This window comes from Rosa rugosa, chromosome 2 (assembly GCF_958449725.1).
Source record: "Rosa rugosa chromosome 2, drRosRugo1.1, whole genome shotgun sequence".
In the NCBI taxonomy this organism is placed as follows: Eukaryota; Viridiplantae; Streptophyta; class Magnoliopsida; order Rosales; family Rosaceae; genus Rosa; species Rosa rugosa.
Window position 1 is genome coordinate 69,573,115 of NC_084821.1, and position 25,682 is coordinate 69,598,796.

General features: G+C 35.3%; 3 long non-coding RNA genes across 11 annotated transcripts in view; 2 read left to right on the forward strand and 1 right to left on the reverse strand.

Moving 5' to 3' along the window:
- Nucleotides 1-2,355, forward strand: part of LOC133729751 (uncharacterized) — a 16,221-nt gene extending 13,866 nt beyond the window's left edge. The window contains exons 4-5 of the long non-coding RNA XR_009856495.1: nucleotides 1,013-1,124; nucleotides 1,383-2,355. This is a non-coding gene — a long non-coding RNA (uncharacterized LOC133729751). The remainder of the gene's footprint in view (nucleotides 1-1,012; nucleotides 1,125-1,382) is intronic.
- On the reverse strand, nucleotides 1,691-20,138 carry LOC133729749 (uncharacterized). Of its 8 annotated transcripts, none has more exons than XR_009856488.1 (7): nucleotides 19,536-20,137; nucleotides 18,536-18,863; nucleotides 12,966-13,085; nucleotides 3,316-9,491; nucleotides 2,546-2,977; nucleotides 2,284-2,455; nucleotides 1,691-2,161 (listed from the first exon to the last, which is right to left on the reverse strand). It is a non-coding gene; the product is annotated as an uncharacterized LOC133729749 (long non-coding RNA). The 8 variants fall into 8 exon arrangements; XR_009856486.1 differs by lacking the exon at nucleotides 1,691-2,161 and having other exon boundaries at nucleotides 2,232-2,455; nucleotides 19,536-19,615; nucleotides 19,745-20,138; XR_009856491.1 differs by lacking the exon at nucleotides 1,691-2,161 and having other exon boundaries at nucleotides 2,232-2,455; nucleotides 2,546-2,800; nucleotides 2,869-2,977; nucleotides 19,536-20,138.
- On the forward strand, nucleotides 13,092-17,876 carry LOC133729750 (uncharacterized). Of its 2 annotated transcripts, XR_009856494.1 has the most exons (3): nucleotides 13,092-15,357; nucleotides 16,520-17,257; nucleotides 17,786-17,876. It is a non-coding gene; the product is annotated as an uncharacterized LOC133729750 (long non-coding RNA). The 2 variants fall into 2 exon arrangements; XR_009856493.1 differs by lacking the exon at nucleotides 13,092-15,357 and having other exon boundaries at nucleotides 15,364-17,257.
- Nucleotides 20,139-25,682: the final 5,544 nt, after the last annotated feature.

Genomic DNA, 25,682 nt, shown 5'->3' on the forward strand with positions numbered 1-25,682 from the left:
GTTTTGAGGCGCAAGGCTGCCTCCTGCAGCTGTGCAAGATCAAGGTGAAGCTGTGGAACGTGGTCTGGGGTCGATCGAAGGCCTGTGGAGCGAGAACAAGCTTGGAGAAAATCTTCAGACTTTTTCTGGTGTTGTTTCGGCAGAAAGAGAGAACGAGAGAAAAAATGGATTTTTTTGTTCTTCTTCCTCCAAAGCTGGTATACCACCAATCCTATACAATTGTATAATAAAAAGCAAACTAGTGTCGCACTACTTTACTTAATGCTTGAAACACATAGCACGCCTCCATTTTTTTTTTTAACAAAACAAAGTGATTGCCACTACTTTGTGTTAAAACCAGAAATATAGGATTTGATTATTAATGTAGGGGAAATTTGATTAATCCTTGCTACGAAATTAACAATTGAGATTTGACGTAATTTTATTTTCTACCAAATCGAAATGAATACTTCATTGAATAAAACTGCCGCCAAGTTTTGCTCGATTGAAAATCGAGGTTATTACAGAAAACTTTGGGCTTTATTGTTTTCATTTTCGAACCATTTAATTTCAATGCCTTTCTTCTCATCATTTCAAAGGTAAATATGATCGGCTTTCTGTTTCCTTTCGTACATGTTTAGAGGGTTTATATATTTTGTAAGTTAGTGATGGATTAGCTGCGTCATGATATTATCAAATTGAATGATCTGGAGATGGATCTGCAACATTTTGGGTAGTACAAAAAATCATGCTTCTTTCAATAGATGTAAGTTGATTGTTTTTTTTTTCCTTATTGGTCTCTGGTGGCTAGAAATTTAATTTCTTAGTCCAAACATACTAAAGTTCCATTTTTTACAATCAGCAGCAAGCAGGACCAATGTGTATTACATTTGAGAAAACTTAAGGAGGAGAGTTGTGAATTGCATAAGCATTAATAACAACTTAAAGTACATTACATTTTGGTTTCAGATCATTGCTCGAATGGCTCTCATTTGAGCTTCTGAGTTATTCATGAATTTGCTTTTTGTTACAGGAAGGATGCCGCGTGCATGTCGACAAAAGAGACTTGGGTGAGCCAGACAGAATTTTCAGGAAGCTATTGCAGCCTGCAGTCTATCTGAAATTGATTGATTTGGGTCTTGACGGTAAGCTTTCACTTAACCCTATTCTAGAATTGTGTCCAATGAAAGTTGTTTGCTTTGATTTCAATACTTCTTCATAGTTTCTGCTAAACCCGAATGATTATACAGTATCAGCCTATTGTTTTCTCATTATTGGCTTTTGTACATCATCCTTTTGGATTTCAAGTACTTTTCCGTTCTTGAAAAGGACTTTATTTGAAGGTACTCAATTCACTAAAGCATATATTTTTTTTCTCTCTCTGATGGCTACACGGGGGACAGGAACCAATCAACTTAGTGGTTGAAAATGAAATCCATCGTGCAGTTCGTGGTGCGGCTGGAAGTGTTAGTGCCATAGGAAATTATGCTCCGGTAAACTGACATTTACATATCATTTGGTTTCTTATTTAAATTTTACCACATTGGTTTGCCTATTGCTGCACTATAGTCAATTTGCATTCTGACTGTTTTTAGTTTATTGCCTTAACTGCATTCACAGCATTATATAGAGTTAGTTTGAGTGTTTCCTTTTTCTAGATAGAGAGAATTTGTGTTTACATAATAGGCAAAAAGTAGCAAAGCAGAAGAACTGATTTCAACTGTACAATATGTGAATGACAACATTCTGTGATCACTCTTAAGGTATTCTTAATTCACATAAGTAATAACTTCACAACAGCTGCTTTGCTTCTAATGCCTGTCTGTATGATATGATGGTATTAGTATTTGGTATGTATAAAAGAAAAGAACTAAGCTAACTAAGCTTCTTTCAATCTCTAGCTGCACAACTTTTACCGAGTCTCTAACCTCTTTATTGGTTATAGACTTCTAGATAAACCATGATTCATGTACTGTATATGTTATGATTGGATATGAAAATCATCTCATAAGTCACCTGGTTTCATTTTGCAGACTTACGCTCCAAGAGTCCCAGCTGACCGTGAATGAGCTTAAAGGATTAGACCAATTGATGTGGAATTGGCAAGATTTTTAGTACTTTTGCAGGGATTTTCTTTCTTCAATTGCTCCCCACAATGTCTTAACCACCAACCGACGGCTCACTGATTTACCATACTTAGTTTAGTACTATGACCAATTGGTTGATAAACAGTACTGTTTGTAGATTAGATATGTTTGTAAATGGTGTACTATTAAGCTTAACCATATTGATAAAGGAACATACAAGGCATACTAGCCAATGTAATGTCGTTATCGGCGAAGTCACTTGCTCGAGTCCTCCATGGAGTTCATCCTCTTTAACTGGTGCGGAAATGATTTCTGCTTAAGTTGTCGTCGTTTTTGACTTGCTTCTTGTGATTTCTTCTCAATGTTTTCAGTTTCAAATCATCACTAACCTGTCCGTTAACAATAATAATCAGTTTTGAATCGAGAAATGGGCAAATTAACAATAAGTTGTTCCTGCTGAGGTATGCTGTTTATTCTACCAGGTTTACAAGCAAGTTTCTGCTCGTAAGACAGTTGAATATCTTTGAAATCGCCATGCTGGTGATTCATGACTATTTGATTTCATTTTGTCCTCCGAAGTATTGTTGGTATTGATTAGCAACTTTGCTTGGTTAATCTTTACTTTTTCTTTGCAGCTCTCCTTGCCATCTGATCCCCCTTGGTTCTTTGAACACAATTACAAATGGTGCCAACCGTGACCCGGTGCAAGACATATCTTTGTAATCTTATTTAGACTGTAAAAAAGACTCAAACTTTAAACTACTAACGATTATGAGTATATGAACCCCAAAATAAGTCTTACATTACATTATATATGAGCCCCAAAATAAGTATCCTACTCTTGCCCTTAATCTTTGCCATGCTTTCTCATCATCAGACCCGGTCTGAGGCTGACGGGGGCCTGCAATAAACTGGAAACCGCCACAGTTAAGACAAGAATTTGCATTTCATGTAAACTACAGATAGCAAAAACAAGTACTATTAATCTAGTGCCCCTTTCAAACCAAAAAAAAAAAAAAAGGCCACCGAATAGCTTTGAACAAAACCCTAATAGTTTTGCTGATAGATCAGATCGATAAAGCGTGAAAAATAAAAGAAATTCAAACAAAATTGCAAATAATAAAAGAGTGAACGCGGATGTCTAAAATTGCTGATAACAATTAGAATATCGGTCCTTTTTTCTGTGGCAGATTCAAAACTCATTCAGCTAGATCTTAAGGAGATGTAGATCTAGAATGAAAATTCTTACTTTTTGCACTCGATTGCCATGGGGGGGTTGGACCGGCTCCGCAGCTGGGCAAACCAGCGGCGGCTGTTGGCATCCTCCGCCTCCTCACGGTGGATGGCTCGGAGATGAACCCTTGCCTCCGTTTCCAACCTCTCCAATTCCGAGAGATGAGGATCGTTCGGATCGTCCAAAATCGAAGGGAGACTCCCGTAGACTGCCATTGCTGAAGAGAATCCAGTGAGGCGAGCAGAAAAACTGGTCGAGGAATCGGGGCTTCTCTCAACCGTTACTATCTTAGGGATAGTAATTATGTGAGGAACTCTGAGGACTTTACGAATCCGGAATATCGTCCGACGACCCATGAGAGCAGTCTCTTCAAGAGAGTATCTGAAGATGCTGGAAGGAATTGAGAAGCAATGGAAAAAAACGGCGACAACAGAGGTTGGGAATAATAAGGTTTTAGTGCGGCAATGAGAATGAGACCGCTTAGGGTGTTTTTTCTTTTAAGTTTGTCCCTCACAAAAAAAAAAAAAAAAAAAAAAAAAAAAAAAAAATTCCTTTAGGTGGGCAGGCCTCTCATAAACACTACGTCTTATAGTTATTAATTTCAATTAAAATTAAAATTAAAATTTTATTAGTTAAATAGAATACCAAATTTTTTAATAGAAATTATTCTATGTGTTATTGAGAGTAAATCAGTCTACTAGTATTTCTCTTTACAAATGTGGATGATGTCTCTAGCTCAAATCCCCTTCTTCCAAGCTACAATGCTTAATTATGTCCCCTTCTATCAAGATAAAATAAAATATATCTAATCTACAAGTCGATCGGAACACTTCTACGATCAATATATCTAATCTACAAGTCGATCAAACGGCCTGATCAATATATTCTATGAACTTTTTGAATGGATGAACGTATATATAGGAGAAAAAGAACTTGATATGCCATATATGAAGGTAATTGATCTTGAAACTTTATCTTGATCTTGACTATTGTGATCTCTCCTTAAAATGTTCTCTGTGCTTTGGCTGCTTAATGAGGATGAGAAAGTTGTAGAGTTGTAGTGAAATTTTGGATGAGAAAGTTGTGCAGAGAAGTTGGTATGGAACTTTGATTGATTTTGAGATGCAGGTTTAGTCTTAGAGATGCAGGAATTTTCTGAGTTTTGAAATTAGTATTACAGTGTTTCATTTTACCAACTGAATCTTTAAATTTAATGGTTTATAATATTGTGGATGATGGTTGAACAAGCCTGCAAATGTAAATCTTTTCTAATAAGTTTTGCTGAAACTTATTTTAGACAACCTCTGCTTTAGTTCTCAACTCATCTGCACATGTTTTTGCTAGGCCCATTGGCAACTATTTCCAATCTTCTTTCTTTCTTTTATGTTATAACTAATTGTTCATTCAATTTTATTTGCAGGAGAAAAAGGCACATTTTCGTTTATATTTCTATTGTTTAGTTCTATGAACTATTTCTTGAACTTTTGTTTCAATTTATGTACTCGATATTCAAAGATATTAAGACAACTGTCTTAATAAAAAAAAGGCAGTTGAATATCTTTGAACAGTTCAAAGATGTTCAAAGATATTAAGACAACTGTCTTAATAAAAAAAGGCAGTTGAATATCTTTGAACAGTTCAAAGATGTTCAAAGATATTAAGACAGTTGAATATCTTTGAACAGTTCAAAGATATTCAACTGTCACCACCAAAAAAAAAAAAAAAGGCCACCGAATAGCTTTGAACAAAACCCTAATAGTTTTGCTGATAGATCAGATCGATAAAGCGTGAAAAATAAAAGAAATTCAAACAAAATTGCAAATAATAAAAGAGTGAACGCGGATGTCTAAAATTGCTGATAACAATTAGAATATCGGTCCTTTTTTCTGTGGCAGATTCAAAACTCATTCAGCTAGATCTTAAGGAGATGTAGATCTAGAATGAAAATTCTTACTTTTTGCACTCGATTGCCATGGGGGGGTTGGACCGGCTCCGCAGCTGGGCAAACCAGCGGCGGCTGTTGGCATCCTCCGCCTCCTCACGGTGGATGGCTCGGAGATGAACCCTTGCCTCCGTTTCCAACCTCTCCAATTCCGAGAGATGAGGATCGTTCGGATCGTCCAAAATCGAAGGGAGACTCCCGTAGACTGCCATTGCTGAAGAGAATCCAGTGAGGCGAGCAGAAAAACTGGTCGAGGAATCGGGGCTTCTCTCAACCGTTACTATCTTAGGGATAGTAATTATGTGAGGAACTCTGAGGACTTTACGAATCCGGAATATCGTCCGACGACCCATGAGAGCAGTCTCTTCAAGAGAGTATCTGAAGATGCTGGAAGGAATTGAGAAGCAATGGAAAAAAAACGGCGACAACAGAGGTTGGGAATAATAAGGTTTTAGTGCGGCAATGAGAATGAGACCGCTTAGGGTGTTTTTTCTTTTAAGTTTGTCCCTCACAAAAAAAAATAAAAAATAAAAATAAAAAATTCCTTTAGGTGGGCAGGCCTCTCATAAACACTACGTCTTATAGTTATTAATTTCAATTAAAATTAAAATTAAAATTTTATTAGTTAAATAGAATACCAAATTTTTTAATAGAAATTATTCTATGTGTTATTGAGAGTAAATCAGTCTACTAGTATTTCTCTTTACAAATGTGGATGATGTCTCTAGCTCAAATCCCCTTCTTCCAAGCTACAATGCTTAATTATGTCCCCTTCTATCAAGATAAAATAAAATATATCTAATCTACAAGTCGATCGGAACACTTCTACGATCAATATATCTAATCTACAAGTCGATCAAACGGCCTGATCAATATATTCTATGAACTTTTTGAATGGATGAACGTATATATAGGAGAAAAAGAACTTGATATGCCATATATGAAGGTAATTGATCTTGAAACTTTATCTTGATCTTGACTATTGTGATCTCTCCTTAAAATGTTCTCTGTGCTTTGGCTGCTTAATGAGGATGAGAAAGTTGTAGAGTTGTAGTGAAATTTTGGATGAGAAAGTTGTGCAGAGAAGTTGGTATGGAACTTTGATTGATTTTGAGATGCAGGTTTAGTCTTAGAGATGCAGGAATTTTCTGAGTTTTGAAATTAGTATTACAGTGTTTCATTTTACCAACTGAATCTTTAAATTTAATGGTTTATAATATTGTGGATGATGGTTGAACAAGCCTGCAAATGTAAATCTTTTCTAATAAGTTTTGCTGAAACTTATTTTAGACAACCTCTGCTTTAGTTCTCAACTCATCTGCACATGTTTTTGCTAGGCCCATTGGCAACTATTTCCAATCTTCTTTCTTTCTTTTATGTTATAACTAATTGTTCATTCAATTTTATTTGCAGGAGAAAAAGGCACATTTTCGTTTATATTTCTATTGTTTAGTTCTATGAACTATTTCTTGAACTTTTGTTTCAATTTATGTACTCGATATTCAAAGATATTAAGACAACTGTCTTAATAAAAAAAGGCAGTTGAATATCTTTGAACAGTTCAAAGATGTTCAAAGATATTAAGACAACTGTCTTAATAAAAAAAGGCAGTTGAATATCTTTGAACAGTTCAAAGATGTTCAAAGATATTAAGACAGTTGAATATCTTTGAACAGTTCAAAGATATTCAACTGTCACCACCAAAAAAAAAAAAAAAGGCCACCGAATAGCTTTGAACAAAACCCTAATAGTTTTGCTGATAGATCAGATCGATAAAGCGTGAAAAATAAAAGAAATTCAAACAAAATTGCAAATAATAAAAGAGTGAACGCGGATGTCTAAAATTGCTGATAACAATTAGAATATCGGTCCTTTTTTCTGTGGCAGATTCAAAACTCATTCAGCTAGATCTTAAGGAGATGTAGATCTAGAATGAAAATTCTTACTTTTTGCACTCGATTGCCATGGGGGGGTTGGACCGGCTCCGCAGCTGGGCAAACCAGCGGCGGCTGTTGGCATCCTCCGCCTCCTCACGGTGGATGGCTCGGAGATGAACCCTTGCCTCCGTTTCCAACCTCTCCAATTCCGAGAGATGAGGATCGTTCGGATCGTCCAAAATCGAAGGGAGACTCCCGTAGACTGCCATTGCTGAAGAGAATCCAGTGAGGCGAGCAGAAAAACTGGTCGAGGAATCGGGGCTTCTCTCAACCGTTACTATCTTAGGGATAGTAATTATGTGAGGAACTCTGAGGACTTTACGAATCCGGAATATCGTCCGACGACCCATGAGAGCAGTCTCTTCAAGAGAGTATCTGAAGATGCTGGAAGGAATTGAGAAGCAATGGAAAAAAAACGGCGACAACAGAGGTTGGGAATAATAAGGTTTTAGTGCGGCAATGAGAATGAGACCGCTTAGGGTGTTTTTTCTTTTAAGTTTGTCCCTCACAAAAAAAAATAAAAAATAAAAATAAAAAATTCCTTTAGGTGGGCAGGCCTCTCATAAACACTACGTCTTATAGTTATTAATTTCAATTAAAATTAAAATTTTATTAGTTAAATAGAATACCAAATTTTTTAATAGAAATTATTCTATGTGTTATTGAGAGTAAATCAGTCTACTAGTATTTCTCTTTACAAATGTGGATGATGTCTCTAGCTCAAATCCCCTTCTTCCAAGCTACAATGCTTAATTATGTCCCCTTCTATCAAGATAAAATAAAATATATCTAATCTACAAGTCGATCGGAACACTTCTACGATCAATATATCTAATCTACAAGTCGATCAAACGGCCTGATCAATATATTCTATGAACTTTTTGAATGGATGAACGTATATATAGGAGAAAAAGAACTTGATATGCCATATATGAAGGTAATTGATCTTGAAACTTTATCTTGATCTTGACTATTGTGATCTCTCCTTAAAATGTTCTCTGTGCTTTGGCTGCTTAATGAGGATGAGAAAGTTGTAGAGTTGTAGTGAAATTTTGGATGAGAAAGTTGTGCAGAGAAGTTGGTATGGAACTTTGATTGATTTTGAGATGCAGGTTTAGTCTTAGAGATGCAGGAATTTTCTGAGTTTTGAAATTAGTATTACAGTGTTTCATTTTACCAACTGAATCTTTAAATTTAATGGTTTATAATATTGTGGATGATGGTTGAACAAGCCTGCAAATGTAAATCTTTTCTAATAAGTTTTGCTGAAACTTATTTTAGACAACCTCTGCTTTAGTTCTCAACTCATCTGCACATGTTTTTGCTAGGCCCATTGGCAACTATTTCCAATCTTCTTTCTTTCTTTTATGTTATAACTAATTGTTCATTCAATTTTATTTGCAGGAGAAAAAGGCACATTTTCGTTTATATTTCTATTGTTTAGTTCTATGAACTATTTCTTGAACTTTTGTTTCAATTTATGTACTCGATATTCAAAGATATTAAGACAACTGTCTTAATAAAAAAAGGCAGTTGAATATCTTTGAACAGTTCAAAGATGTTCAAAGATATTAAGACAACTGTCTTAATAAAAAAAGGCAGTTGAATATCTTTGAACAGTTCAAAGATGTTCAAAGATATTAAGACAGTTGAATATCTTTGAACAGTTCAAAGATATTCAACTGTCACCACCAAAAAAAAAAAAAAAGGCCACCGAATAGCTTTGAACAAAACCCTAATAGTTTTGCTGATAGATCAGATCGATAAAGCGTGAAAAATAAAAGAAATTCAAACAAAATTGCAAATAATAAAAGAGTGAACGCGGATGTCTAAAATTGCTGATAACAATTAGAATATCGGTCCTTTTTTCTGTGGCAGATTCAAAACTCATTCAGCTAGATCTTAAGGAGATGTAGATCTAGAATGAAAATTCTTACTTTTTGCACTCGATTGCCATGGGGGGGTTGGACCGGCTCCGCAGCTGGGCAAACCAGCGGCGGCTGTTGGCATCCTCCGCCTCCTCACGGTGGATGGCTCGGAGATGAACCCTTGCCTCCGTTTCCAACCTCTCCAATTCCGAGAGATGAGGATCGTTCGGATCGTCCAAAATCGAAGGGAGACTCCCGTAGACTGCCATTGCTGAAGAGAATCCAGTGAGGCGAGCAGAAAAACTGGTCGAGGAATCGGGGCTTCTCTCAACCGTTACTATCTTAGGGATAGTAATTATGTGAGGAACTCTGAGGACTTTACGAATCCGGAATATCGTCCGACGACCCATGAGAGCAGTCTCTTCAAGAGAGTATCTGAAGATGCTGGAAGGAATTGAGAAGCAATGGAAAAAAAACGGCGACAACAGAGGTTGGGAATAATAAGGTTTTAGTGCGGCAATGAGAATGAGACCGCTTAGGGTGTTTTTTCTTTTAAGTTTGTCCCTCACAAAAAAAAATAAAAAATAAAAATAAAAAATTCCTTTAGGTGGGCAGGCCTCTCATAAACACTACGTCTTATAGTTATTAATTTCAATTAAAATTAAAATTTTATTAGTTAAATAGAATACCAAATTTTTTAATAGAAATTATTCTATGTGCTATTGAGAGTAAATCAGTCTACTAGTATTTCTCTTTACAAATGTGGATGATGTCTCTAGCTCAAATCCTCTTCTTCCAAGATACAATGCTTAATTATGTCCCCTTCTATCAAGATAAAATAAAATATATCTAATCTACAAGTCGATCGGAACACTTCTACGATCAATATATCTAATCTACAAGTCGATCAAACGGCCTGATCAATATATTCTATGAACTTTTTGAATGGATGCATGTATATATAGGAGAAAAAGAACTTGATATGCCATATATGAAGGTAATTGATGTTGAAACTTTATCTTGATCTTGACTATTGTGATCTCTCCTTAAAATGTTCTCTGTGCTTTGGCTGCTTAATGAGGATGAGAAAGTTGTAGAGTTGTAGTGAAATTTTGGATGAGAAAGTTGTGCAGAGAAGTTGGTATGGAACTTTGATTGATTTTGAGATGCATGTTTAGTCTTAGAGATGCAGGAATTTTCTGAGTTTTGAAATTAGTATTACAGTGTTTCATTTTACCAACTGAATCTTTAAATTTAATGGTTTATAATATTGTGGATGATGGTTGAACAAGCCTGCAAATGTAAATCTTTTCTAATAAGTTTTGCTGAAACTTATTTTAGACAACCTCTACTTTAGTTCTCAACTCATCTGCACATGTTTTTGCTAGGCTCATTGGCAACTATACCAAGGAGTTTCCAATCTTCTTTCTTTCTTTCTTTCTTTTATGTTATAACTAATTGTTCATTCAATTTTAATTGCAGGAGAAAAAGGCACATTTTCGTTTATATTTCTATTGTTTAGTTCTATGAACTATTGAACTTTTGTTTCAATTTATGTACTCGTTTTATATTGACATTTTATCAGTATTTAATAATAATAATTGTTTGCTTAGCATATATATTCTCATTCTAATGATAATTACTACGATTGTTTCCACAAAGAACTAGTTTATGTACTTTGAAAGCAAATTATTTTGAACTTGACTAAAGCATCTCCAAAATAAGAAACTGATGTCAGAAAGAATGATTACACTGGTTCTATCTAAATAACATATGTCAAACACTAGAAAGTAAATTGATTTATTGGTCTAAGACGATGTCATAACAAGAAACAAGATCGGTTTCTTATAAAGGACCTATGTTAAGACTTGACTTTTACATCGAGTGCTTATAAAAAAGCTATGTACGTGTAGCTTTAATTTTAACATCAGCTAAAAACCGATGTCTCAATTTTTGGATCTTCCTCAACACTCATAAAGACATCAAGCGCAATTTTTAGCCGATTTTTGATAATATAGTTCTAATAGTGAAAGTATGATAAAAATGTTCTCCTTTTGTAAAAGGTTTTCCTTTCCCCTTCCCTTTTACTAGTGTGGAATAGAATAGTGTCAAATTTTGTGAAGAAGTTAGGGTTTTTAGGGTTTTGTCTAAAGTTAGGGTTGATTTTTATGTTCATGATCCATAATTAATTCTAGTTCAATTACTAAAGTACCCCTACAAAAATAAATGTTCATGAGAGAGGTGTATATATTTCTAGGGTTATGGGTAATTTGAGGTTACTAAAAATACGTAAGCCTATTTGGGTGAAAAAAAAAATGCATTCATTATGCTTTGATTTCTATGCTCATATCCTAAATCTGGGTTGTTCAAGAATCGATTCCTAACAATGAGGTGAGAACCACACCCATTTCAATACATACATAAGTTAATAATCGCAGAAAATTCATATACCGGAATCATTCCATTCATTTGCATTCCAATTCCAAGTAAACATACAATTTATTTCCAGAGAAAATTAGGGAAAAAAAAAAAACCCAAAAAATGAAGCTCCTATTAGGAAAAATTCATTCCTATATTTTCTTTTAATCTACACCCATTGACATAATTAAACCTTCCTTATAGATTTTAAGTCTATAATTATGATTTTTCACATTTTTTTTAGTTTGACTATTTTATCCTTCTGATTGAATATAGCTGTTGACTTTTTAATAAATATTCATTTTACCTCATTTATCAGAAATGAAATAGAATAATCCAACATCCTTGTCATTAACTTTCACTTGCTAATTTTTGTATTTCTAGATGAACCATAGGTATAACTGTATAATTTTTCATATCGTACAAGTGTTAAATATCATGTGAGTTTTAACATAAGAAAATGACTTAGGTACCTATCATTTAGGAGTTCATAAATTGTACCTATCAATCAAGGAATGACTTAGGTAGAATGAACCATAAGTAAAATTGCATAATTTTGTCTATCATTCAGGTGTTAAACATCATGTGAGTTTTAACATAAGCAAATGATTTAGGTACCTATCATTCAGGGAGTTCACAATTTGTACCTAAATCATTCATAGAATGACTTAGGCACCTATAATTCTAGCTTTTGAATGTGGAGATTACATAACCTCCAACCCAAGTAATGATTTAGATTAGGCTTTTGAATGTGGAGATTACATAACCTCCAACCTAGGTATTGATTTCAGTTGCTGGAATCAATAGTTGATTAATTCTTGGCGATGTCTTTGCGCAACTGTTTCAAGACTTGCATCTGCAGAAAGTTTGGGGATGGTGGCAGCTTTAGTAATTCTTAACAACAATGGGTTTTAATATTTATCCTATTTAATAAGTTTTTTTTTTTAGAGAAACCTAATTAATAGGTTTGGGTGTATATTAAAACAATCTTATAGATGGGTTTCATCTAAAAGTTGTGTGTGAATTTGGGTGTAGAAGCAAATTCCCCTTATTTCCAGTATCATACTATGCGTTATTTAGGCTCGATTCCTAATAATGAGGTGGGACCCACACCCATTTCAATACCTATATAAGCTAGTAATTGCAGAAAAACTCATACACTAGAATCATTCCCTTCATTTCTATTTTCATTTCAAATAAGTAAATGTGTCATTAATTCATTGTATCTAGCTAATTTAAGTAAATTTTTGATGCATTAATTTATATTTATTTATTATATCAATTAATTTTCCGTAAGTCAGACTCACAACATCCCACTTATGAAGAGAAAATCAATACAGCTAAACCAACTGGTATTAAGCTGAGGCATTAATTTTCTGATAGATGATCAAATTTTTAAATTTTTATTTATTATTATTAGAAGTTGCATTACTAGGCAAATATTTTGAATTTATACATTTAACAAAAACTTTAGAATGGAAGGTCTGCATGAGAGCTTACTGGAATAAAAGCCACCCGGCAGGCTTGCCTATCAACGAGATGAGATATTGTCTTGCCATCTTTTTAATCAAGATGAAAACAACTACGCAAGACCCAAAGTTGATACAGCGGCCCATATTCCTGCAACATGATGTCCGAATGTGCTAACATGGATCAGATGTACAAAGATAAATAAATAATTTTAACAATAACAATTATCTACACTATTATTAACAAAATAGGTTTTTTTAGTCAAAATCATAAATTTTGATAGAAATGACTCTAAAATATTTAAATACTTACAGAATTAATCAAATCACAAAGACAATTATGACAATTACAAAATATATTTTTGAACAAACAAAAAAACCCACAACCTATTTTCTCTCTATAATAACTATTTCCTTTCATTATCTTTTCTTCTTTTTTTTTCTACCATTTTTTTTTTGGCACATGCAGAGCATGTGTGTAGGAAGACTAGTATTTAATAATAAAAAATTATTTAAAATGATGGGCACCAATCATCAATTCAACTTAAGTGAAAAACTTAAGGAGAAGTATTTTCAAACCAATTTCGGGAAATATGCAACTGTTCTGAAAGACATGTGTATATTTCCAATCTGTTTTTCTCATGATAATAATATATTGATTGTTAAGAAGCAATTCAAACACACTAGTAATATGATCTCTCCGTATGGGACGAATCCTTTTTAGTGATCCTTTCAGTAAATGTATAGTAATTATCTATAATCTAAAGGGCGTGGACTGTTCATTCGCGTCTCACTGTTCATTCGAGCCCGAAGTAAATGACGCTTTTGCCCTTAATTTTTTCTTAAATTACATCCCTGTCATTTAGTCTGTTATAAGCACCCGCCGACAGTAGAATGCTAGAACTCCAGAAGGTTCAGGTTTTTTGGGTCTCATCAACTTGACAGTGGTTGCAGATATTTAGCAACTGGAGGGTTTGATTAGATATGCGGCAAAGAATATTGGTTTCTGTCTCAAATCAATATTCCGTCTCTAACCTGCATTTGATCACTCAGCACAGAATATTGATTAAAGCTCAAGCTCAAGCTTCCTCGAAGAGAGACAAAGCTCAAGCTTTCTGGAGATCGGAGGCAAATCCCTAAAGCATAGAGTCGTTGCCCAGTCAATCCCCGATAATTTCAAGCTAGGATTCCAAAGTTTGAACATTTAATCCGGTAATTCTCTCACCTAATTTTCAGGTCTGATTGCATCCGACTCTGAATATTGTCTCGATTCGAGTTCCTCTGGGCTCGGTTATTCTGGGTTTTGTTTAAAGTTGTGGTCTTTGGAGGAAATTGGGGGTTTCGAATTTCTGAAATATTGTCTCGATTCGATTTTTTTTGGGCTCGGTAATTGTGGGTTTTGTTTAAAGTTGTGGTCTTTGGATGGGAATTGGGGGTTTCGGATTTCTGGGTTTTTCCACTGTTTTGTTTGGTGAAATTGGGTTTTCTGTTTGGTTTGTTTGATCCTCGATTGTGAAATTGGGTTTTGTGTTTGGTTTGTTTGATCCGTGGGTGCTTGGTAGAGTAGTGGCTCTTGCTTGCATTCGTCGTTTTACACCCCTTTTCTTTCTGGATTTCTATGTGTTGGTTGAAAAGAGACATTAGGTTGTTGAGTTGAGTTGTTTTGTTCTGTATCGTTATGGAAGTTTGTTAAATCAAGGCTGTTCAATTGCGATGGGTATTTTTATTGGATTATACTTTTTTCTCTTTATTTTATTTTATTTATGAGACATTAGATAGTGGCTTCCTTGATTGGATGAATTTTTGTATGTCGTCCTTGATTTGATATGATTATACTTGAAGTGCTGGTGTGAAATTGGAATGTCTGCTGCTGCTATCTGTTTTTGTTTGATTTTTTTTAATATTATTGGTCTGTTGATTTTGGAGTTTTTGCTCGAGGTAACTTTTCTTTGCTGTTTTCTTTGTTTAGTGTTCTTAACAAGTTTGATTAGTGTCTTTTGGTGGTGAGTTTTTTTTCCCCCTCTTTTTTTGAAAGTGAGCTGTTGGAGTTTGGTTTTCTTAGAGAGATTTTGGGTTTGGTTTCATAATTATCGTGCTCTGAACCATATTTAATAGTGGATTCTGAGTAAGTGGGGTTCAATGAGATGTGATCTTCAAACAGCTAAAGCATTAAGAGTAATATTAAATAGTATAAGTGAAAATTGGCTGTCAGCTTTATTTAAAACAACAGAGAGAACAATTTTTGTTTTATGGGAATTTGTGACCAAAGACAATGTTGGGAATTTCTGATGTTAGAACTATTTTTTTTTATCTCTAAATAACTTTTGATTTTCCATAATTTGCAGTCTTTGTAAAGTCTGAGGCATTCAAAATTCAAATAGAAAAGGGAAGAAGGGAAATCAGTTTCATCTCGAATTTCATAGGTGAGACTTCAATCTTTTATTCTGTGCCTTTTCTCATTTAAGTATATTTCTCGCTCTCAAATACGATCAAGTAGCTGGTCCTGTGTTAAGTTGATTGAGTATTCTGTGCCTTTTCTCATTTAAGTATATTTCTCGCTTTCAAATATGATCAAGTAGCTGGTCCTGTGTTAAGTTGATTGAGTATTCTGTGCCTTTTCTCATTTAAGTATATTTCTCGCTTTAAAATAGGACAAGTGGAAGTTATTTGTGAATTTGTGAGAATGTGATTTGAAATTCTTTCTGGGTGCTGTATTTGATGGGTGAAGGATTGGAATAGTTAATGATAAGGAATGAGGTTTTGAATCATTTTGTGATTGCAGTTGATGAGCCACGGCATCCTCTTTTTTTTTTTTCCCCCCGGCTCTCTCTTTGCGCTTCTTTTCCTTAATCATCACTCCTTGATATTGATCGTTGAAATTAATCTAAATTTTGTTTCTATGAATTTATTTTATTTATTTTTTTATTCGTGTTATTTCTGGGAATTATTGAAGAAGTCGGGATTTTGACCTTCTTGGCTTATTTCTGAGGATCGATGACTTTTTAGGGGCAGTTGTTGCAAGTAGTCGTAACTTTATTACTGGAATCCTCTGATAAGTGCTATGTTTTGTAGAATTCTGTAACTGCTGCAATTAAGTTACCTTCTCAGCTTGGTTCTTTTATTTGTATTAACATTTGGTTCATGCCTCATCATGTGCACTTTTGTATACAGTTAACATACATGTCCCTTAGTAGTGTCATTGATGCCTTTTTGTTAATCTTCCGCAATATTCTTAATTTCAAAGCTTAATTCTATACATGAACTTCAGTAGTTCACTGTTGTTCCCTTCTATTGCATTATTCTTTTGCTGATATTGATATGAGTTACAGATTCATACGTAGTGTTTAACTTTCAAATGAATCTCTGGGATATTTATAGTCAGTGAATGTTGTTCTGTTGGGTTTGTATTACCTAAATAGTGAAGTGATGCATAATAATGGATTTGATATCATTTAACTGTATCCTTTATTATGTATCATTTCACTATTTAGGTAATCAATTTCCAGTTTCCAATTGGTTTCCTCCTCTTAGTAAATTTTTGGATATTGAGTATGAATTTTCCTTGCTCTCGATTTTTGTTTGCAGATTTTGAAGAAATTTTATAAGCAGTGTGATCCTGGTCAGTGGTCACTGTTTCAGTCTCCTTTTCTAAATTTTATTCCCTGCTGAATTACTATTTGTTGCTGCACCTTTTTTGTATAGATAAAACTGCAGCAAACAATGTTTTTGGAGAGACTCATGACCAACTTTTAATACGCTAACACCTTTTGTATATATACACCTGGAACAACTATTTTTTAGAAAATGTTCCATTCAGCAATTGTAACCAAGTTGACCTTAAACTAAGATAGCCTATTTTTTGAAAACTACTATAATGGAAAATGTTGCCAGTAGAAACTTTAATTCATCTTTTGTTTTAGATGATCTGCAGTGATGATATTGTACTATTTTGTCATATTGTACAATTTTGTCTGAGATCCTTGATTTATAATGTAGCAATGGTCTCAAGACAATTGAAAACAATTTTGTCGTCCTTTTAAGTTTAGTTCTATTACATCTAATTCATTGATAATGTTACATCCCGCAGCAAAGCGTGGGGACTATTTCCAGTGTCTTCATAGTAATCTCATATTCTGCCTCTTATTTGATCATGTCTTCTATTTTATTCTTATTCTGCCTATTAATCTTATTTGATTGTATATATGTATATAATACGTCCTGTGTTTTAATTTAGAATTTCCAGATTTGCATTTGGAATCAAGGAGAGGGAGCCAATTGTAGTTTGAAACATTAGATGCAGCAAGGTCAGAGAAGAAACTAAAGGTAAGTAATTAATTTTACTTGCAACTTAACCTATTGTATATACTGTCCTTCTGAATTATTTATGTTAAGAGTTAAATATTGGCGAAAGGAGTAAGGAATCAGTAGTTGAGCTAACATGAGTTTCATTATTTTGATTTATGTTTCGCAAATTGAGATATTGAAATGAATTTGCTACTAATTCCCCTTGCACTGTTCATCGATTTAAGTAAGGTAACTCTATTGCATTTATATGGAACAATTTAAACCCCTACTCCATTTTCATACTAGAAAATGAATGCTTATCTTGAACCTGGAATTTGAAATCAATAGGAACATTATTGCGTTTTTATGCAATAGGAACATTAGCATAATAGTTTTTAAGTATAGCGACAAGGTGGTCACCATATATTATATCTTCCCCCATTTTTTATCTGCAGTGCCTATATATTTACTCTTATGACAGGTTAGATCAGAAATTAGTATTGTAACAATTGACTACTTTAAGTTGTTGATAAGAGTGTGTGTGTTTTTTTTTTTTTGGAACCGCAGTGTTCTGTGTACAGCAACTACTCCATAAGAAGACATTGCTTTGTTGGATGCAAAGTCCTTTCAAAAGGTTTGTTCTACTTCAAGTTGTCAACAACCAAGTGAATGATGTAATTTTCTCTCCCCCTCCTTCCTTTGTTGGTTTATGCAATCTGGCCTTTGTACAATTGTAGATAGGATAATTGTACAAATACTACTGATGCTTGGAATCGAAAAGGGATACCACATTGTTTGGTCTTTATTGCGTGTATTGATTTCTATCTATTATTTTTGAATTGAATTTTACAATAGACCAACTTTTTTAGACCCACTACTATGATAAGATCATCTTTTGTTTTAGATGATCAACAGTAATGAAAACAATTCTATCATTTATATCCTTTCATTTTTAAGTTTAGGGAGTAGGAAAAAACATTATGGTTACGATTCACATCCCGCGGCAAAGCGCGGGCATTGTTGCTAGTGAAATGACTAAATGCCAACTTTACTTTAGTTTACTCATGTTAAAAGCATTTGCATTTTACTTGCTACTAATGTATTGATAGTCTTGTTCACCTAAATTACAGTTTCAAACGACAATGAGAGACAAATACATCTCAAATACGTGCATGAAATATTTAAAGGGTGGAATTATAAACAATATTAGGTTTTTTCTATCACAAATTCGCACATAACACCCCTTTGCATTCACGTTAATGAACCTTTACTACATACAAGTCCCTACACTGAAATCAATAACATACTAAGTAGTACCTGCTCAATGGCGTTTATCTACCATACCGCTCCATATAAATAGTAGACAAGTTCCATGCAGTCGTAGACCAGTTTCTGATAGACTAATGCAACAGTTCATAAATACTGCTCTACGACTGTATGCAATATGTCTATACTATATCAAGCTCGTCTATCATTGATGTATGAGTTTAGTCGCATATTGTAGTCTTTTCCTTCTTCAAAGAGAGCAATCGAGTCTAGAGGGTCACACTGACAAGTGCATCTTTAAATAATGTTTGGAAACCATCACGTGCTTTGACATCACAAGAAGCATCCAAGGACTCAAAAGTCATTACTTCGGCAGCACCTGCCAAATTAACGGCAAACATAAAATAAAGTAACCATAATTATTGCGGAGTATCGGAACTCATAATTATGGATCGAGTTGTTAAATTAGTTATTGTTTGCGGAGTATATTGTGAATTTTGATAAAGACACTGAGTTCCATAATTCTAATACCCGGGCATACGACCCTGAAGGAGAAGGCAATGTTATGATAAAGTAATGCAAAATTTAGAGGCAAATTTACTTGTTTTCTTTTGTACAAGTAAAACAACATTAGAAAAAAAAATTATTAGCCAAAAGAAGAACTCAAGATCTAATTTGTTGGATTTCTATTATAAATAAATTTTTTAAAAAAATTTGGATCAAGGTGAATTTTACTAAACCAACTTAGAAAAAAAGGAAAACACATTTAATTTAAATTATAAATAAATCATTTAATCCTTGGGCTATCCCTATGTGTTATAGCCGTATAGGTTTGTATTTATAAGTACTTTTCAGGACAATATTCACATAGAAGTAAGAAAATGAAGGTCAAGTCAATCCCTAACAACAAGGAGATATACAAATTTAATTTTTACTGTCAGATCTGCTTCAAATTAAAACTAGAAAAGAAGAATTACGTCAAATCAATCCCTAATCAGATCTGTAACAAATAATGCTAATCAAAACCAAAAAAAGAGAAGGATCTTTCCACCTCAGGCATGCACAGGCTCCAGTTTTGACGAGAACAAAAACTTGCAATCAGATCTTGTTTAATTTGCGCGGGCCTGGCCTCTAAGGTGTTGAAGATCGATGAAGTTGCATATTGTGGTTGCAGATCGATGAGAAGATGCCCTCATGCATCAGTTTTAACGAATGAAGAAAAGAATAATAGTAACCATGAGGGCCGGAGAGAACAGAAACCTTCAATTGAGAGGGAGAGCGCAGAAACCTTCAATCCATGGAGCTAGGGCTGTGGTGGTATTGTTTACAGCTGGAAACCTTCTATCAAAGAGGGAGACCAGCAAGAGAGGGCAACAACAAAAATTTCATCTTTTAGGCATTTTTTGATCAATCCGATTTCACTCACAATCGAAGACAGCAGAAGAAAAGGAAAACCCAGACAACGCGTCTGGAGCTAAGAGATGCCTCCTCATGATCTGTACATGGACTATCATCATGGATGGCTGAGTCGGCAGGGTTGGTATCTTTGGCTTTCGGCCGTTGGATGCCTGAGATTGCCAAATTAGGTAAAAAAAATGTATGGCTCCAGTTGTTGGAAAACGCACTGGTTGAAAAAATATTTTACAGCTGAGTTTGTTAAGAAAACAGGTCAAATCAATGAGCTATGTTTGGCTTCTCGATCTTTTCAATATTCAGTTGTTGCTGTCCACGTCTGGGATAACAAACTAGGACCAGAAAAAAAAAAAAATGCAAGCGAGACATGAGATGCCAGCCTTTCCATGCATTGTGTGTCTCCGGCTTTTCCCTTTTCTTTTCTAAAGTTAAAGAGATAACTTTTTTTTTTAATTGTTCGTTGGATCATATAATGCAATTACAAAGAAATGGACGAGCCAAAAGCAATTTGTGATTTCTAGCTTTGTGGCGTTGCTATTAGGGTTATCTGAGATTTTTACTTTGAAAAATATGAATATATAATGCGTAACTTTTTGCAATAAAAACGTTGTCGGTAAAATTGATTAGATAATATTCACATTTTTTTTTATCAAAGAATGAATTTATTAACTAAATAACGTCAATATGGGAAAAATTGTTCTCCAAACGAGAACCCCCCTAGAGCAAACAAACAACATGATTAACATCAATTAAGTCATGAAGCCAAGAGGACTTATTTCTTTGCAAATCATGGCTTGTGCCAATGAAAAGGCTAGTCTTGCCAATTTATGTGCCACCAAATTAGAGCGTTTTGCCGCAAAATTTCGTCAATAAAGAAAGTTCGTGTCAAATTTAATCATAGTTAGTAAAATACTGGACATATATATTAAGCGAAAAATACATAAATGTTTCATTCGGACATTTAATCACATAGTTTGTTGAGAAATTCGGCAAAATATTTTTAATTAATTAATTTTTTGACTTTTAAAACATTTAATTTAATTTATTTTTATTCAATGATATGTGCAAAATACAGAGAAAACGTAAAAATTGTGTATAGTATGTGTATAATACTTCTAACTTTAAAAGTATGGAAAATTACCTAGTCTTTCTAGACATTTCTTGCACGAAAAATTTAACGAGTCATTCGATAATATATGATTTGGGCCACAAATATAAGTCTGGTTTCCTTCCAGACATTCCTTGTCAGGAAAATGTTAATTTCGGCTAAAACACAACCGTTGCATGCCACAGTTGAACTTGCCGTATTTAGTTAGGACGTAAAACTCTACCGAAAATATAAGGTAAATATCTTTCCACATATCCCAACTGACTAGAGCTTCTGTCTGCACAACATCCCAACTGAGAGCATCTCCGTTTATTACTTTCACTTCAATCAAGCACAGCGCACAGAATCCGAACGATCGATGCTAACACAGATAAACCCCTTACATTCATTATGGACAAAGTGCAATCCTAAACACGTAAACAATGTCATCGTATTTCCTATCTGGGTGAGTTAGCATGCATGTTCATCGACGCCTCTGGTGGATGTTGCTATTACCCTTGTGAAGGGAATTGCAGTCAGAAAGAAGGTGGGAATTTTTTCTATATTAATCTTCTCTACGAACAGAGCATATATATACATCAAGACGGCAAGACCTATTACAAAATCTCTGTTATTACAAAACAATATTCCTAATATAATGGCCTGATTTAAGCCAGCATTTCAGGGGTGTCTGCCACCTTTGTCGGTCCAACACTCCTCCTCAAGTTGGTGCATACAGATCATGAATGCCCAACTTGTCAAGTGAGTCATAAAAGGCTTTACTCGATAGAGCCTTTGTAAGAATGTCCGCCAATTGCTCCTCAGTAGGAACGAAGGGAAACAAAATGACCTGTGCATCCAGCTTCTCTTTAATGAAGTGTCGATCTACCTCCACATGTTTCGTACGATCATGTTGAACTGGATTATGAGCAATTTCAATTGCGGCCTTATTATCACAATAAAGCGGCATAGCCTTTTTTTGCATGAACCCCAAATCTCTCAACAAATTTCTCAACCACAACATCTCACAAAGTCCTCGGGCCATTCCTCTATATTCTGCTTCTGCACTGGAGCGAGCCACCACCTTTTGTTTCTTGCTCTTTCAAGTAACCAAATTACCACCCACAAATGTGAAGTAGCCCGAAGTAGACCTGCGATCTGTAATATTACCTGCCCAGTCTGCGTCTGTATATCCGGAAACATCCAAGTGATTGTTCTTTGAGAAAACTAATCCCTTCCCTGGAGCAGACTTTAAATACTGCAAAATACGAAATACAGCATCCATATGGGTCTCACTGGGATTATGCATAAACTGACTCACCACACTTACTGCATAGGCTAAATCTGGTCTAGTGTGGGACAAATAAATCAGCCGTCCAACTAACCTCTGGTATCTCCCTTTATTTGTAGGTACTTGATCTAAGTACTCTGCTAACCGATGATTCTGCTCGATAGGAGTATCAACGGGTTTACAATCTAACATACCTGTTTCTGCCAACAAGTCTAGGACATACTTCCTCTGACTCAACATAATACAATCCTTCCCAAGGGCAACTTCAATTCCCAAGAAATATTTCAAATTACCCAAATCTTTCATCTCAAATTCAGAAGATAACTGACCTTGTAACCTTTGAATCTCCTCAATGTCATCACCTGTCACAACCATGTCATCAACATAAATAATCAAGGCAGTCACCTTACCACACCGATGTTTAAGGAATCTGAATTGCTCTGTCGGTATCCAATTTTCTTCATGACATTAGTGAACCGGCCAAACCAAGCTCTTGGAGACTTCTTCAATTTGCACACCACCTGCTCTCCAGTGGAAGTACCATATCCAGGAGGGACATCCATATAAACCTCTTCATGCAGGTCACCATGCAAGAATGCATTCTTAACATCAAATTGTTGCAAAGGCCAATCAAGATTAGCAGCTAAAGAAAGAAGTACCCGAATTGTGTTAATTTTGGCCACTGGTGCAAATGTCTCATCGTAATCCACTCCATACTTCTGAGTATAGCCTTTAGCCACTAATCTTGCCTTGTACCTGTCCACCGAACCATCCAAATTATGTTTCACTGTATACACCCACCTACAACCAACTGTCTTCTTCCCAGGTGGTAATGACACTAACTCCCACGTACAATTCTTCTCAAGAGCATCCATCTCGATTGTCATTGCTTTCATCAACTTCTCATCATTCATGGCATCCTGCATTTTACTAGGAAGAGACACAGAAGATAATTGATTCACAAAGGCCAGATATGTTTTAGATAACCTATGGGTCGACACATAATTAGCAACAGGGTATTTAGCCTTAGCACTTAGAGTAGGTTCATAGTGTTTCGGAGGCTGACCACGGGTTGAACGATTGGGCAAGGTTTTGGTGGGAATACTACTTGACATAGAAGGACTGTTAGACAAGGAGGGATTAGGACATACCTCGGGTGATGATTGAGCAGGTGAGACCACTGAAGGAGAGAGAGAGACTGAAGAATTGTTTAAAACGCCATCAGAAGACTGCAGAACCTTATCAGAAACAGGGTCTGAAACGACCTCTCCCGCCGACTGGTCTGACTGATCCGGTTGACCAGTTGGTAACTCATTGTCCAAAGTTTCTTCTCCTGCGGGACCCCTCTTTTCCGTTTCTAACTCGGACGATGGGTTGGTAGAGCTTCTATCCTCCTTTTCCAGCTCCGTTCCTAAATATTCCAACCTTGAGAACTCAGATGCCTGACTCCCATATTGCCCATTGAACGAATCTTCATAATAATAAGATTTCTCCCCCTGACGAGAAGTCACAGAAGGCAAGAAATAACAAGCATCTTCACTGAAAGTAACATCCATGGTGACATAAAATTTCTGGGACTCAGGATGATAACATTTGTAACCTTTTTGATGAGACCCATACCCAACAAACACACACTTAAGGGATCTAGCATCCAATTTTGACCTTTGATTCTTATACAGATGAACATAGGCAACACAACCAAAAACACGAGCAGGAGGGTATTAGATGATGGGATAGAAACATAGTTAGATAAAACCTTAAGTGGGACACGACCTTGAAGAGGGGCAGATGGAAGGCGATTAATAAGATGACAAGCACACAAAACGGCCTCTCCCCAAAGGTACTTAGGCATGTTAGCACTAAGTAAAAGAGACCGGGCCATATCTAGAAGGTGACGGTTTTTTCGTTCAGATACCCCATTTTGCTCAGGTGTCTGTGGACAGGAAGTTTGATGGATTATGCCGTGGTGTTGAAAATATTCTTGAAAAGAATGATTAACAAATTCACCCCCATTATCGGAACGAAAAACTTTAACATGAGCATCATATTGAGTACGAACAAGACTATGAAAAGCTGTAAAGGCAGAGAAAACAGAATCTTTGGACTTCAATAAGACAACCCAATACAATCGGGTAAAGTCATCGATGAATAATACAAAATTTCGCATTCCAGAAATGGTAGAATGTTTAGAAGGACCCCACACATCTGAATGAATTAACTCAAAAGGCATAGTACTAGAATGAAAGCTCGAAGGATAACTAGACCTATGACTCTTAGCCAAAACACAAGTTTCACAATGCAAGCTAGAATCACTTATTCCCAGAAATAACAAAGGCATGGACTTTTTCATAACTCCAAAAGATGGATGACCCAAACGTCTGTGCCATAACCATACCTCACTCAGTCGATCAGAACTCAATGTCAGGGCCAAAGGCTGTTCTGGTGCTTGTGTTTGTCCTGCGTACATGCAATCCAAGTGAAACAATCTCCCCCTCAGGTCTCCTTTGCCAATGATCATCCGATGGCATAGATTTTGAAAAACAACATACATTGGATAAAAGGTTACAGAGCACTTATTCTGTGAATTCAATTGAGATACAGATAAAAGATGATGAGACAACGAGGGCACATAAAGGACATCATGTAAAACAATGGACGGTGTAACCTGAATAGACCCAATACCTAAGACCGGAAAAATTGCACCATTTGCATTAGAAACATGAGATACAGAAGGAGATGACATAGACACAAAGAAAGACTTGTTGTAGATCATATGATCAGACGCACTAGAATCAATTATCCATGTATCACTACCAGTAAAGTCAGAAGCATGTAAAGTGATACCAATTTTACCTCGAGTTTCCTTAGTCAATGAAACAATACCCTTAGAGAGATCTTGCCCTTCAACACTGTAGAAGTGAGGTTCTGGTGGCACTAGTTGGATTGCTGCTTTGCCTCTCTGACTTCTGCTTCCTCCAATATTACTCTCTCCTTTCCAACTGGAATTGTTGGAATTGAACCTTCGCAGCTTAGGACATTGATTTTTGAAATGACCAACTTCCTTGCAATAGTTGCAAGTCAAGTAAATGTTGACCGGAGCCATATTCAGTCAGATAAATTACAAATACAACAGAACTAAAGCCAAGTTAGTTTTTTTTTTTTTTTAAAGAATATAGGAGGGTGGTTGGTGGGAGAATAAAAAATGTGGTTGGTGGCAGACAAAAATATGGGAGAGTAAATGTGGGATAGGCGTGAAGGGAGGAAGTGGTGGGTTGGGTGGGAAATGGGAAAAAAGGATTAATTAAATGAGGGTGTTAAAAGGGTTTTGCTGCAGAGTGTTTAATTAATCAAAAAAGTGGTTGCAAAGTTGCTGCAGGACAACATCTCTAGTGCAGCACGTGATGATT